Source organism: Helianthus annuus, chromosome 9 (genome assembly GCF_002127325.2).
Source record: "Helianthus annuus cultivar XRQ/B chromosome 9, HanXRQr2.0-SUNRISE, whole genome shotgun sequence".
NCBI lineage: Eukaryota > Viridiplantae > Streptophyta > Magnoliopsida > Asterales > Asteraceae > Helianthus > Helianthus annuus.
The window spans coordinates 150,282,433-150,294,995 of record NC_035441.2 but is presented as its reverse complement, the minus strand read 5'-3'; positions in this window follow the sequence as shown (position 1 = coordinate 150,294,995).

The window sequence follows — 12,563 nt, the reverse complement described above, 5'->3', positions numbered from 1 at the left end:
AACTGCACCAAGCTCTAGATCGTGAGTAGTATAGTTTTTCTCATGTATTTTGAGTTGTCGAGAGGCATAAGCGATGACCTTGTCCCATTGCATGAGCACACAGCCCAAGCCACGGTTCGAGGCATCACAATATACCACAAAACCGTTATTCCCATCAGGGAGGGCGAGGACAGGAGCATTACAAAGAAGAGTCTTAAGAGTCTTAAAAGATTCCTCTTGTCACACCCCGACCACGTGGTACAACAAAACGTGGCGGAAACGTCGGGGAGTGTTGTAACAGAATCATTGTTTCATAACACATGGAAATTTAAATATTGTTTTATTGATTAAATGAACTCGTTGTTCTATTACAATCACATAAGTACAACTATGATCTTCCAAGTTTTAAAGTTGCTAAGGCACGAGTCCATCCTAAATGTAGCATGCATCAACAATCATCTCAAGACAGCACCTGAAACATGTGTAAAAATAGGTACGTCAGCATAAAAATGCCTGTGAGATACATAGGTTTTGTGAAAACGGAGTTCATGACTTATGTTTGAGAAAATGTTTAGTCATGAACTTTGTAAATTTGCTTTGTCTGGTAAATCATTTGAAAAACGATAGGATCAGATGATATGTATAAATAAGAGAATAATGTATGGTTAACTGAATAACCATGTAAAATGAGTTTGTATTAGTTAAGTTGTTTGAAAAACAATGTTTTAATAAAACGTTTATGGTATATATAAAATATACCTTGGTTTTAAGAAAGTTGAATAAGTAATATATTAAAATATATTTCAGTTCCAATATTGTTAACCCATGTGTACTAAATAACGCCACGGTATGTAATGCAATGAAAACACTTATATATAAGAAGTACCAGCGGCGTATCTACCATGTTTTCATCACATTACACTCGTTCCGTTATCTAAACACTAACCAAAACCAAATCGTTTAATAGATAGTATATTAAATATACTTTAGTTGTTCAAAATAATAGTTTTCAGTAGTATATTACAAGTATACCTTGGATTTATAAATAACACATTAAACCATGTTTTAGTTTTGTAACCAACATATCAGTATATGCTTTGGATGTGATAATAACATATTAAACTATGTTTTAGTTATGTAAGTAACATATCACAATATGCTTTGGATGATTACAAAATATATGTTGGTTCTGTACAATACCACACATGAGAGTATATCAAACTATACTTTTTGGGAGTATATCAAAATATACTTTAAAGGTGCGATTTAAGAATTCATTCAGACCTGGTGCATCAAACTACACCTTTGAGACTATAAGGATACCACAAAGGAAATCCCTATTTGGATGGAGAAACAAATTGGTTTCAGACATTCCATGACAACAGGAATGGGGTGTCTAGTCCTATAGCGCTATATCATACTACCAATCGGTCTGGTGAACAAAATAAGTACTATTCCAACAATTACTTTTGTAATCTTTGAGAAATCAGTGTTTAAACCATAGATAGTTATTTAGTTTGTCAAAAGATAAATACTAACATGTATAATCAATTATACTTTGAAATCATGAAAATAACAGATAGGTACACATGCTTCACCCCAAAACAGTTCGGAAAACAGTAAAAGAGGGGTTCAATGTACTCACCTGAGATTGCTTTGGATTCCTTGTATAATAACCGGATAATGCTAAAGATCACGGAATATCAACGGCACCTAATAGGTAGCTTATGTTAATATACCGGACCAAATCGGAAGGATCGGACAGTACGCGGGTTCGTAAACCAAACGAGTATGGAGACTCGTGTAATATGGCTTAGCAAAGCCTACATACTAAAATGAAACCTAATCTAAGTGCTTATGGTCCATCACGACCCGTTTAGGTAGCTTATGCTACCCTAACGCGTCGTTCGCGTAGAACGCGTTCGGAACGCCTAACATTGCGACCACACGGTATAACCTCGGAAGGTTATAGCTATGGTCACCTAATGCGTTTGGTCGGGTCCTAATGACCGACCAAATGGGTCGGGTTCGAAAGTATAAGCGATGGTTTAAATCGCTTACCTTACGACCCTATATAAGCACTAAACTAAAAGTGACGAGCTAAGCATGTTAGAACATGCTTAACTAAGTTTAGAAACAGGTTTGGCATCAAAACAAACGGCTTTGATGCCCACGAGTAGTTTGGTTACAAAATACGCAAGAATGCGCATTTTGGCCGAAACTACGACTCGTCACTGAGCCTAGATAACGTGGTAATCAGTAGGTATGGTCACTATGGACCATAACCATCGTGATCACGCTCACGTTATGAAGTTCCATGAACTTCACATTGACCAAAAGCTGGTCAATGCAGAAAGTCAACAAAACGTTGACTTTCGGACTCGAAAAGCGAATAAAAGAACGAAAGAAGACTTACGGAGGGTCCCCGAGTGCTAATCAAGATCAAATAGCTCAGGTATGAAACAACGGTTCCAACTTAGAGCTTTAGATCTGATTTTGTGATTTTTACACTAAAGGGGGGGGGGGGGGTATTTATAGGAAAAGTGAAACCGTTAGGATCGTTTTATCGAATATCGTGCCTTGATCTCGTGCGTACATGTGTCCAGGGGTTAAATACACTGAACTTGGCCCTTGGCCCTTCATTTGGGTGAAAAGGCATCGCCCCTTGATCGAACGAAAGGCCAGATTCTGCATTAAATGCAAAATCTTCTGTCAGACATCCTTACGCGGCCCGCCTACACATTTGGGCAAACCTTACGCGGGCCGCCTGGCCCCTCTGATCTGCACCACTTGCAGAATTTACATATTTGGCCCCTGTTGCGTTTTTAAGCCATTTCCAGCCCTTTCAAGACCTGTAAAGCCATCTTTAAGGCCCTAAAATGATGCCTAAACATTGTGGACATGAAACATGCCCAAAAATATGTCGGATGTCGGTTCGTTTGGCCGTACGATCGCGATGTTCGCTTAATTACGACGGAATGCGCATAAGCGTGAAAGACGATCCAAATGACGCGACAAATGGATTTTTCTCATGCCAAACACTAAGGCATAATATAAGGATGCTTACATAAATTTTTGGATGTCCGGATGTATTCAGAACGTGAGTTATGCGCGAAAGTGCAAACTTATGCACTTTTTGACACTTTTAGTCCCTGAATGATCCAAAAGTTTGTTTTAGCATACCAAACCCCTCAAAGCCTATTTCTAAGCTATGTAAAGGATATATATGGTATGTTAAGTGTATGATGGTCTCCCGGAGTATTTGTCGCATTAAACTGAGTACGTTTATGCACCAGTTTCCGTATAATTCTCCAGAAAGCATTGTAGAGTATGAAATTGAACAAGAATTGATATGTGCAAAGCATACACATATTTATACAAATCCCAAGTATGAAATACAATATTTCCTTGGTTTGGCATTTGTTTGATGGTTGAAGTGACACAGGTGTCACAGTCTCCCCTACTTTAGGAAATTTCGTCCCGAAATTTAATTCTAGAGGAAACTCGTGAGGACAGCTGTGACGGTTTCGCCTTATAATAGATCCATTGAACCCTTAGGTAAAACCCTGGGCCATGTTAGGATTCTTAGCTAATTTGTTAACCCTCAAAGTGAATTCCTTGTAATAATAAAACATGGAATTTTGAACTATGGATAGAAGAATGTTTCTTATGAAGACTTATCATAGGAAACTTGGTGTGTGATTGAGATCAGAATTAGGGGAGTGTGAGAATAAATGACATTGGTCGAGGTCCGAGACTTCTCCCGTATCATTATTCTTGCCACTAGGTCTTAACACATGATGAAGCTTCCTGTGGCTCCTGTGCACTGAATTCCATAATTATGTAGGCCTCCATAATTACGTAATTCCTTGCACAGTCCGCACAGTCCATTTCATAATACGTAGGAAAATTACTTGAATAAACATGAAGCGATTCGACTAGACCACCAAAGGATCCTTTTAATTAGATCAACGAACGATCTTTTTAACTAGATCAACACATGATCTTCTTAACTAGACCGTCGTACGATCTCTTTAAATAGACCACTTAAGGGATCATTTTTTAGTTACGTCATCACATGATATTTCTAATCAGATTTTTCAAAATCAATCTGTTTAAACAGACCTTTCAAGAGGTCCAATTATAGAATAATACTTTATAACCCGAGGGACTTAATTACACTGTTGAAATCCATTAAGGGTTTAAGATAGTATCTTTGGATATCCCATTATGAATCTCTCGTATGAAGATATGAAAGATTCTATGATGATTTGGATGGATCACATACAACCACAAAACATGTAAGAAAATACATAAGCACAAATTTAGTTAACTTGATTCTTTATTTTGTTATCCTTAGGTATGGATATTAAGGCACACTAGGAATCCAACCTATGGATTTCATTTGGCACTTTAACGATTTATGAAGATCTATCTATAAAGATAGAGGGATTCTCAATAAGTGTTTGACTTTGTTTCTTAAAAGAAACGAGAGTTTAAGGTTCTTGGGGAGATCACAAGTGATCATAATATGACAGAACCATACGAGTAGTTTGTCTTTGGGTTGACATCATAAAGTTGCATCAAGCATTCACACAAACGCATAAATTTTGCAGAAATAAAAACAACAAATCTTTATTTATGTAACAACGGAATTGTCTTGAAGTGTCAAAAGATAGCAACCAAGGTAATACAAAACACTAATTGTTCACTGCTGCATCATTGTTCATGTTTGCCTCATTGATGTTGAACACTCGTCCATGCGCTGGAGGTATGTTAACAAGCCTTGGGCAATTGTTCCTGTAGTGGGTAAGGTCACCACAGTTATAACATGACCCTGGAGGGAACCGTGCTTGAACAGCAGCAGGGTTTGCAGCAGCTTGATTTGCATAACGACAAACATTGATCAAATGTCCCAACCGTCCACAGTGGGTACATTTGTGACACTGCTCTTGCTCTAGATGATGACGGTTGCACTTGTTGCACAAAGATGCAGTACCAACATAGTTTTGCCTTTTACGAGGTTGTGCTGGTTGGTTTGGTGCAACTTGTTTGTCTTGAGCAGTTACAGCGTAGCTTTGAGAGGCTTTGCGCTTTTTCTTCTTGGACACCTCAGCATTTTCTTCCTTTGGTTCCACATGAGCAGTCTTGTCAGATGGTCTTAAGTCGCCCTTCCGAAACAGCTTGCGCTTCCTGATTTGGGATTCAGTCAGAGTGGCAGCCAATTCAATGGCTTGTCTGACAGTAGTAGGGTTGCTGCCAGTAACGATATCCTGAACGACGTCAGGAAGCCCATCAATGTATTTCTCAATCGCCTTATCCAGAGGCGTAACCATAGTAGGGCATAACAAGCTCAATTCCTCATAGCGATCAGTATAGGCTCGATGTTCCCCACTGTCTTGCTTTAAATCATCAAATTCCCTTTCTAGAGCCCTAAGCTCATGACGAGGACAGAATTCCTTCATCATAAGAGCCCTAAGCTCGGCCCAAGTCTGTGCTAATGCAACCTCTGCACCGCGGTCTCTCATAACCCCGTTCCACCACGTAAGAGCCCTCTTCTGAAACACACTCGAAGAAAACTCAACCTTGCGATTTTCAGGACACTGAACGTGACGGAAAGTATTCTCAATGCTCTCGAACCATTGAAGAAGCCCAGTTGCTCCCTCAGAACCACTAAACTTGAGTGGTTTAGCCGAGTTAAAAATCTTGAAATTGCATGGAGCATTGTTGTTGTTGTTGTTGTTGTTGATGGCTTGGGTTATTTGAGCATAAAGAATTGGGAAGGCAGCAACCATTTGTTGCGCGATGATTTCCGCCAGTTCGGCATTCGCCATCTGATTGTCGCGTCGAGGAGGCATTCTAAAAGAGGAAACATGAGAGGAAACGAGTGAGAGAATTAGACGAAAAGAATGAGATGAAACAAATCTGATGAAAGCAAGGATAGTGGCCGTCTGTCTGTTACTACAAAGCAACAAACGACCTGGTGATTAATCAAAGCAAATAGGTCAAAAATAATGTATCGCGAAGACATGCTCGCCTATAAGTGGACACTCACCCCAAGAGTTCCCAGGTAAGAGTGACTGGTCCGATTATGTGGATTTGTACGAACACTCTAGCCTTAGACAGAAAACTCAGGGTACAGGCACCCACCCTTCCAGTTTGCATGTGTTCACAATATTTAGACCAACTTTGACGAGAGTTTTGAAAATTCAAAGGGGTTCAAAACCTTATAACAGAGGGTTCAAAACCTAGTAATCAATCATCCTAGAACAGATGATTAGTTTTCAAAGCGGTTTTGAAATTTATGTTCTTGTTGCAGTCGTCGCCTAAGGATAGGTGACGGTGTTGTTTTATGACTAAACGCAAGTAAACTCGCGTTAGGGTACTAGGAAGGTTATAGACTAGGTCAAAGCATTACTAATAACCTAATTCCCTATAACCATGAGCTCTGATACCAACTTTTCTGTCACACCCCGACCACGTGGTACAACAAAACGTGGCGGAAACGTCGGGGAGTGTTGTAACAGAATCATTGTTTCATAACACATGGAAATTTAAATATTGTTTTATTGATTAAATGAACTCGTTGTTCTATTACAATCACATAAGTACAACTATGATCTTCCAAGTTTTAAAGTTGCTAAGGCACGAGTCCATCCTAAATGTAGGATGCATCAACAATCATCTCAAGACAGCACCTGAAACATGTGTAAAAATAGGTACGTCAGCATAAAAATGCCTGTGAGATACATAGGTTTTGTGAAAACGGAGTTCATGACTTATGTTTGAGAAAATGTTTAGTCATGAACTTTGTAAATTTGCTTTGTCTGGTAAATCATTTGAAAAACGATAGGATCAGATGATATGTATAAATAAGAGAATAATGTATGGTTAACTGAATAACCATGTAAAATGAGTTTGTATAAGTTAAGTTGTTTGAAAAACAATGTTTTAATAAAACGTTTATGGTATATATAAAATATACCTTGGTTTTAAGAAAGTTGAATAAGTAATATATTAAAATATATTTCAGTTCCAATATTGTTAACCCATGTGTACTAAATAACGCCACGGTATGTAATGCAATGAAAACACTTATATATAAGAAGTACCAGCGGCGTATCTACCATGTTTTCATCACATTACACTCGTTCCGTTATCTAAACACTAACCAAAACCAAATCGTTTAATAGATAGTATATTAAATATACTTTAGTTGTTCAAAATAATAGTTTTCAGTAGTATATTACAAGTATACCTTGGATTTATAAATAACACATTAAACCATGTTTTAGTTTTGTAACCAACATATCAGTATATGCTTTGGATGTGATAATAACATATTAAACTATGTTTTAGTTATGTAAGTAACATATCACAATATGCTTTGGATGATTACAAAATATATGTTGGTTCTGTACAATACCACACATGAGAGTATATCAAACTATACTTTTTGGGAGTATATCAAAATATACTTTAAAGGTGCGATTTAAGAATTCATTCAGACCTGGTGCATCAAACTACACCTTTGAGACTATAAGGATACCACAAAGGAAATCCCTATTTGGATGGAGAAACAAATTGGTTTCAGACATTCCATGACAACAGGAATGGGGTGTCTAGTCCTATAGCGCTATATCATACTACCAATCGGTCTGGTGAACAAAATAAGTACTATTCCAACAATTACTTTTGTAATCTTTGAGAAATCAGTGTTTAAACCATAGATAGTTATTTAGTTTGTCAAAAGATAAATACTAACATGTATAATCAATTATACTTTGAAATCATGAAAATAACAGATAGGTACACATGCTTCACCCCAAAACAGTTCGGAAAACAGTAAAAGAGGGGTTCAATGTACTCACCTGAGATTGCTTTGGATTCCTTGTATAATAACCGGATAATGCTAAAGATCACGGAATATCAACGGCACCTAATAGGTAGCTTATGTTAATATACCGGACCAAATCGGAAGGATCGGACAGTACGCGGGTTCGTAAACCAAACGAGTATGGAGACTCGTGTAATATGGCTTAGCAAAGCCTACATACTAAAATGAAACCTAATCTAAGTGCTTACGGTCCATCACGACCCGTTTAGGTAGCTTATGCTACCCTAACGCGTCGTTCGCGTAGAACGCGTTCGGAACGCCTAACATTGCGACCACACGGTATAACCTCGGAAGGTTATAGCTATGGTCACCTAATGCGTTTGGTCGGGTCCTAATGACCGACCAAATGGGTCGGGTTCGAAAGTATAAGCGATGGTTTAAATCGCTTACCTTACGACCCTATATAAGCACTAAACTAAAAGTGACGAGCTAAGCATGTTAGAACATGCTTAACTAAGTTTAGAAACAGGTTTGGCATCAAAACAAACGGCTTTGATGCCCACGAGTAGTTTGGTTACAAAATACGCAAGAATGCGCATTTTGGCCGAAACTACGACTCGTCACTGAGCCTAGATAACGTGGTAATCAGTAGGTATGGTCACTATGGACCATAACCATCGTGATCACGCTCACGTTATGAAGTTCCATGAACTTCACATTGACCAAAAGCTGGTCAATGCAGAAAGTCAACAAAACGTTGACTTTCGGACTCGAAAAGCGAATAAAAGAACGAAAGAAGACTTACGGAGGGTCCCCGAGTGCTAATCAAGATCAAATAGCTCAGGTATGAAACAACGGTTCCAACTTAGAGCTTTAGATCTGATTTTGTGATTTTTACACTAAAGGGGGGGGGTATTTATAGGAAAAGTGAAACCGTTAGGATCGTTTTATCGAATATCGTGCCTTGATCTCGTGCGTACATGTGTCCAGGGGTTAAATACACTGAACTTGGCCCTTGGCCCTTCATTTGGGTGAAAAGGCATCGCCCCTTGATCGAACGAAAGGCCAGATTCTGCATTAAATGCAAAATCTTCTGTCAGACATCCTTACGCGGCCCGCCTACACATTTGGGCAAACCTTACGCGGGCCGCCTGGCCCCTCTGATCTGCACCACTTGCAGAATTTACATATTTGGTCCCTGTTGCGTTTTTAAGCCATTTCCAGCCCTTTCAAGACCTGTAAAGCCATCTTTAAGGCCCTAAAATGATGCCTAAACATTGTGGACATGAAACATGCCCAAAAATATGTCGGATGTCGGTTCGTTTGGCCGTACGATCGCGATGTTCGCTTAATTACGACGGAATGCGCATAAGCGTGAAAGACGATCCAAATGATGCGACAAATGGATTTTTCTCATGCCAAACACTAAGGCATAATATAAGGATGCTTACATAAATTTTTGGATGTCCGGATGTATTCAGAACGTGAGTTATGCGCGAAAGTGCAAACTTATGCACTTTTTGACACTTTTAGTCCCTGAATGATCCAAAAGTTTGTTTTAGCATACCAAACCCCTCAAAGCCTATTTCTAAGCTATGTAAAGGATATATATGGTATGTTAAGTGTATGATGGTCTCCCGGAGTATTTGTCGCATTAAACTGAGTACGTTTATGCACCAGTTTCCGTATAATTCTCCAGAAAGCATTGTAGAGTATGAAATTGAACAAGAATTGATATGTGCAAAGCATACACATATTTATACAAATCCCAAGTATGAAATACAATATTTCCTTGGTTTGGCATTTGTTTGATGGTTGAAGTGACACAGGTGTCACAGTCTCCCCTACTTTAGGAAATTTCGTCCCGAAATTTAATTCTAGAGGAAACTCGTGAGGACAGCTGTGACGGTTTCGCCTTATAATAGATCCATTGAACCCTTAGGTAAAACCCTGGGCCATGTTAGGATTCTTAGCTAATTTGTTAACCCTCAAAGTGAATTCCTTGTAATAATAAAACATGGAATTTTGAACTATGGATAGAAGAATGTTTCTTATGAAGACTTATCATAGGAAACTTGGTGTGTGATTGAGATCAGAATTAGGGGAGTGTGAGAATAAATGACATTGGTCGAGGTCCGAGACTTCTCCCGTATCATTATTCTTGCCACTAGGTCTTAACACATGATGAAGCTTCCTGTGGCTCCTGTGCACTGAATTCCATAATTATGTAGGCCTCCATAATTACGTAATTCCTTGCACAGTCCGCACAGTCCATTTCATAATACGTAGGAAAATTACTTGAATAAACATGAAGCGATTCGACTAGACCACCAAAGGATCCTTTTAATTAGATCAACGAACGATCTTTTTAACTAGATCAACACATGATCTTCTTAACTAGACCGTCGTACGATCTCTTTAAATAGACCACTTAAGGGATCATTTTTTAGTTACGTCATCACATGATATTTCTAATCAGATTTTTCAAAATCAATCTGTTTAAACAGACCTTTCAAGAGGTCCAATTATAGAATAATACTTTATAACCCGAGGGACTTAATTACACTGTTGAAATCCATTAAGGGTTTAAGATAGTATCTTTGGATATCCCATTATGAATCTCTCGTATGAAGATATGAAAGATTCTATGATGATTTGGATGGATCACATACAACCACAAAACATGTAAGAAAATACATAAGCACAAATTTAGTTAACTTGATTCTTTATTTTGTTATCCTTAGGTATGGATATTAAGGCACACTAGGAATCCAACCTATGGATTTCATTTGGCACTTTAACGATTTATGAAGATCTATCTATAAAGATAGAGGGATTCTCAATAAGTGTTTGACTTTGTTTCTTAAAAGAAACGAGAGTTTAAGGTTCTTGGGGAGATCACAAGTGATCATAATATGACAGAACCATACGAGTAGTTTGTCTTTGGGTTGACATCATAAAGTTGCATCAAGCATTCACACAAACGCATAAATTTTGCAGAAATAAAAACAACAAATCTTTATTTATGTAACAACGGAATTGTCTTGAAGTGTCAAAAGATAGCAACCAAGGTAATACAAAACACTAATTGTTCACTGCTGCATCATTGTTCATGTTTGCCTCATTGATGTTGAACACTCGTCCATGCGCTGGAGGTATGTTAACAAGCCTTGGTCAATTGTTCCTGTAGTGGGTAAGGTCACCACAGTTATAACATGACCCTGGAGGGAACCGTGCTTGAACAGCAGCAGGGTTTGCAGCAGCTTGATTTGCATAACGACAAACATTGATCAAATGTCCCAACCGTCCACAGTGGGTACATTTGTGACACTGCTCTTGCTCTAGATGATGACGGTTGCACTTGTTGCACAAAGGTGCAGTACCAACATAGTTTTGCCTTTTACGAGGTTGTGCTGGTTGGTTTGGTGCAACTTGTTTGTCTTGAGCAGTTACAGCGTAGCTTTGAGAGGCTTTGCGCTTTTTCTTCTTGGACACCTCAGCATTTTCTTCCTTTGGTTCCACATGAGCAGTCTTGTCAGATGGTCTTAAGTCGCCCTTCCGAAACAGCTTGCGCTTCCTGATTTGGGATTCAGTCAGAGTGGCAGCCAATTCAATGGCTTGTCTGACAGTAGTAGGGTTGCTGCCAGTAACGATATCCTGAACGACGTCAGGAAGCCCATCAATGTATTTCTCAATCGCCTTATCCAGAGGCGTAACCATAGTAGGGCATAACAAGCTCAATTCCTCATAGCGATCAGTATAGGCTCGATGTTCCCCACTGTCTTGCTTTAAATCATCAAATTCCCTTTCTAGAGCCCTAAGCTCATGACGAGGACAGAATTCCTTCATCATAAGAGCCCTAAGCTCGGCCCAAGTCTGTGCTAATGCAACCTCTGCACCGCGGTCTCTCATAACCCCGTTCCACCACGTAAGAGCCCTCTTCTGAAACACACTCGAAGAAAACTCAACCTTGCGATTTTCAGGACACTGAACGTGACGGAAAGTATTCTCAATGCTCTCGAACCATTGAAGAAGCCCAGTTGCTCCCTCAGAACCACTAAACTTGAGTGGTTTAGCCGAGTTAAAAATCTTGAAATTGCATGGAGCATTGTTGTTGTTGTTGTTGTTGTTGATGGCTTGGGTTATTTGAGCATAAAGAATTGGGAAGGCAGCAACCATTTGTTGCGCGATGATTTCCGCCAGTTCGGCATTCGCCATCTGATTGTCGCGTCGAGGAGGCATTCTAAAAGAGGAAACATGAGAGGAAACGAGTGAGAGAATTAGACGAAAAGAATGAGATGAAACAAATCTGATGAAAGCAAGGATAGTGGCCGTCTGTCTGTTACTACAAAGCAACAAACGACCTGGTGATTAATCAAAGCAAATAGGTCAAAAATAATGTATCGCGAAGACATGCTCGCCTATAAGTGGACACTCACCCCAAGAGTTCCCAGGTAAGAGTGACTGGTCCGATTATGTGGATTTGTACGAACACTCTAGCCTTAGACAGAAAACTCAGGGTACAGGCACCCACCCTTCCAGTTTGCATGTGTTCACAATATTTAGACCAACTTTGACGAGAGTTTTGAAAATTCAAAGGGGTTCAAAACCTTATAACAGAGGGTTCAAAACCTAGTAATCAATCATCCTAGAACAGATGATTAGTTTTCAAAGCGGTTTTGAAATTTATGTTCTTGTTGCGGTCGTCGCCTAAGGATAGGTGACGGTGTTGTTTTATGACTAAACG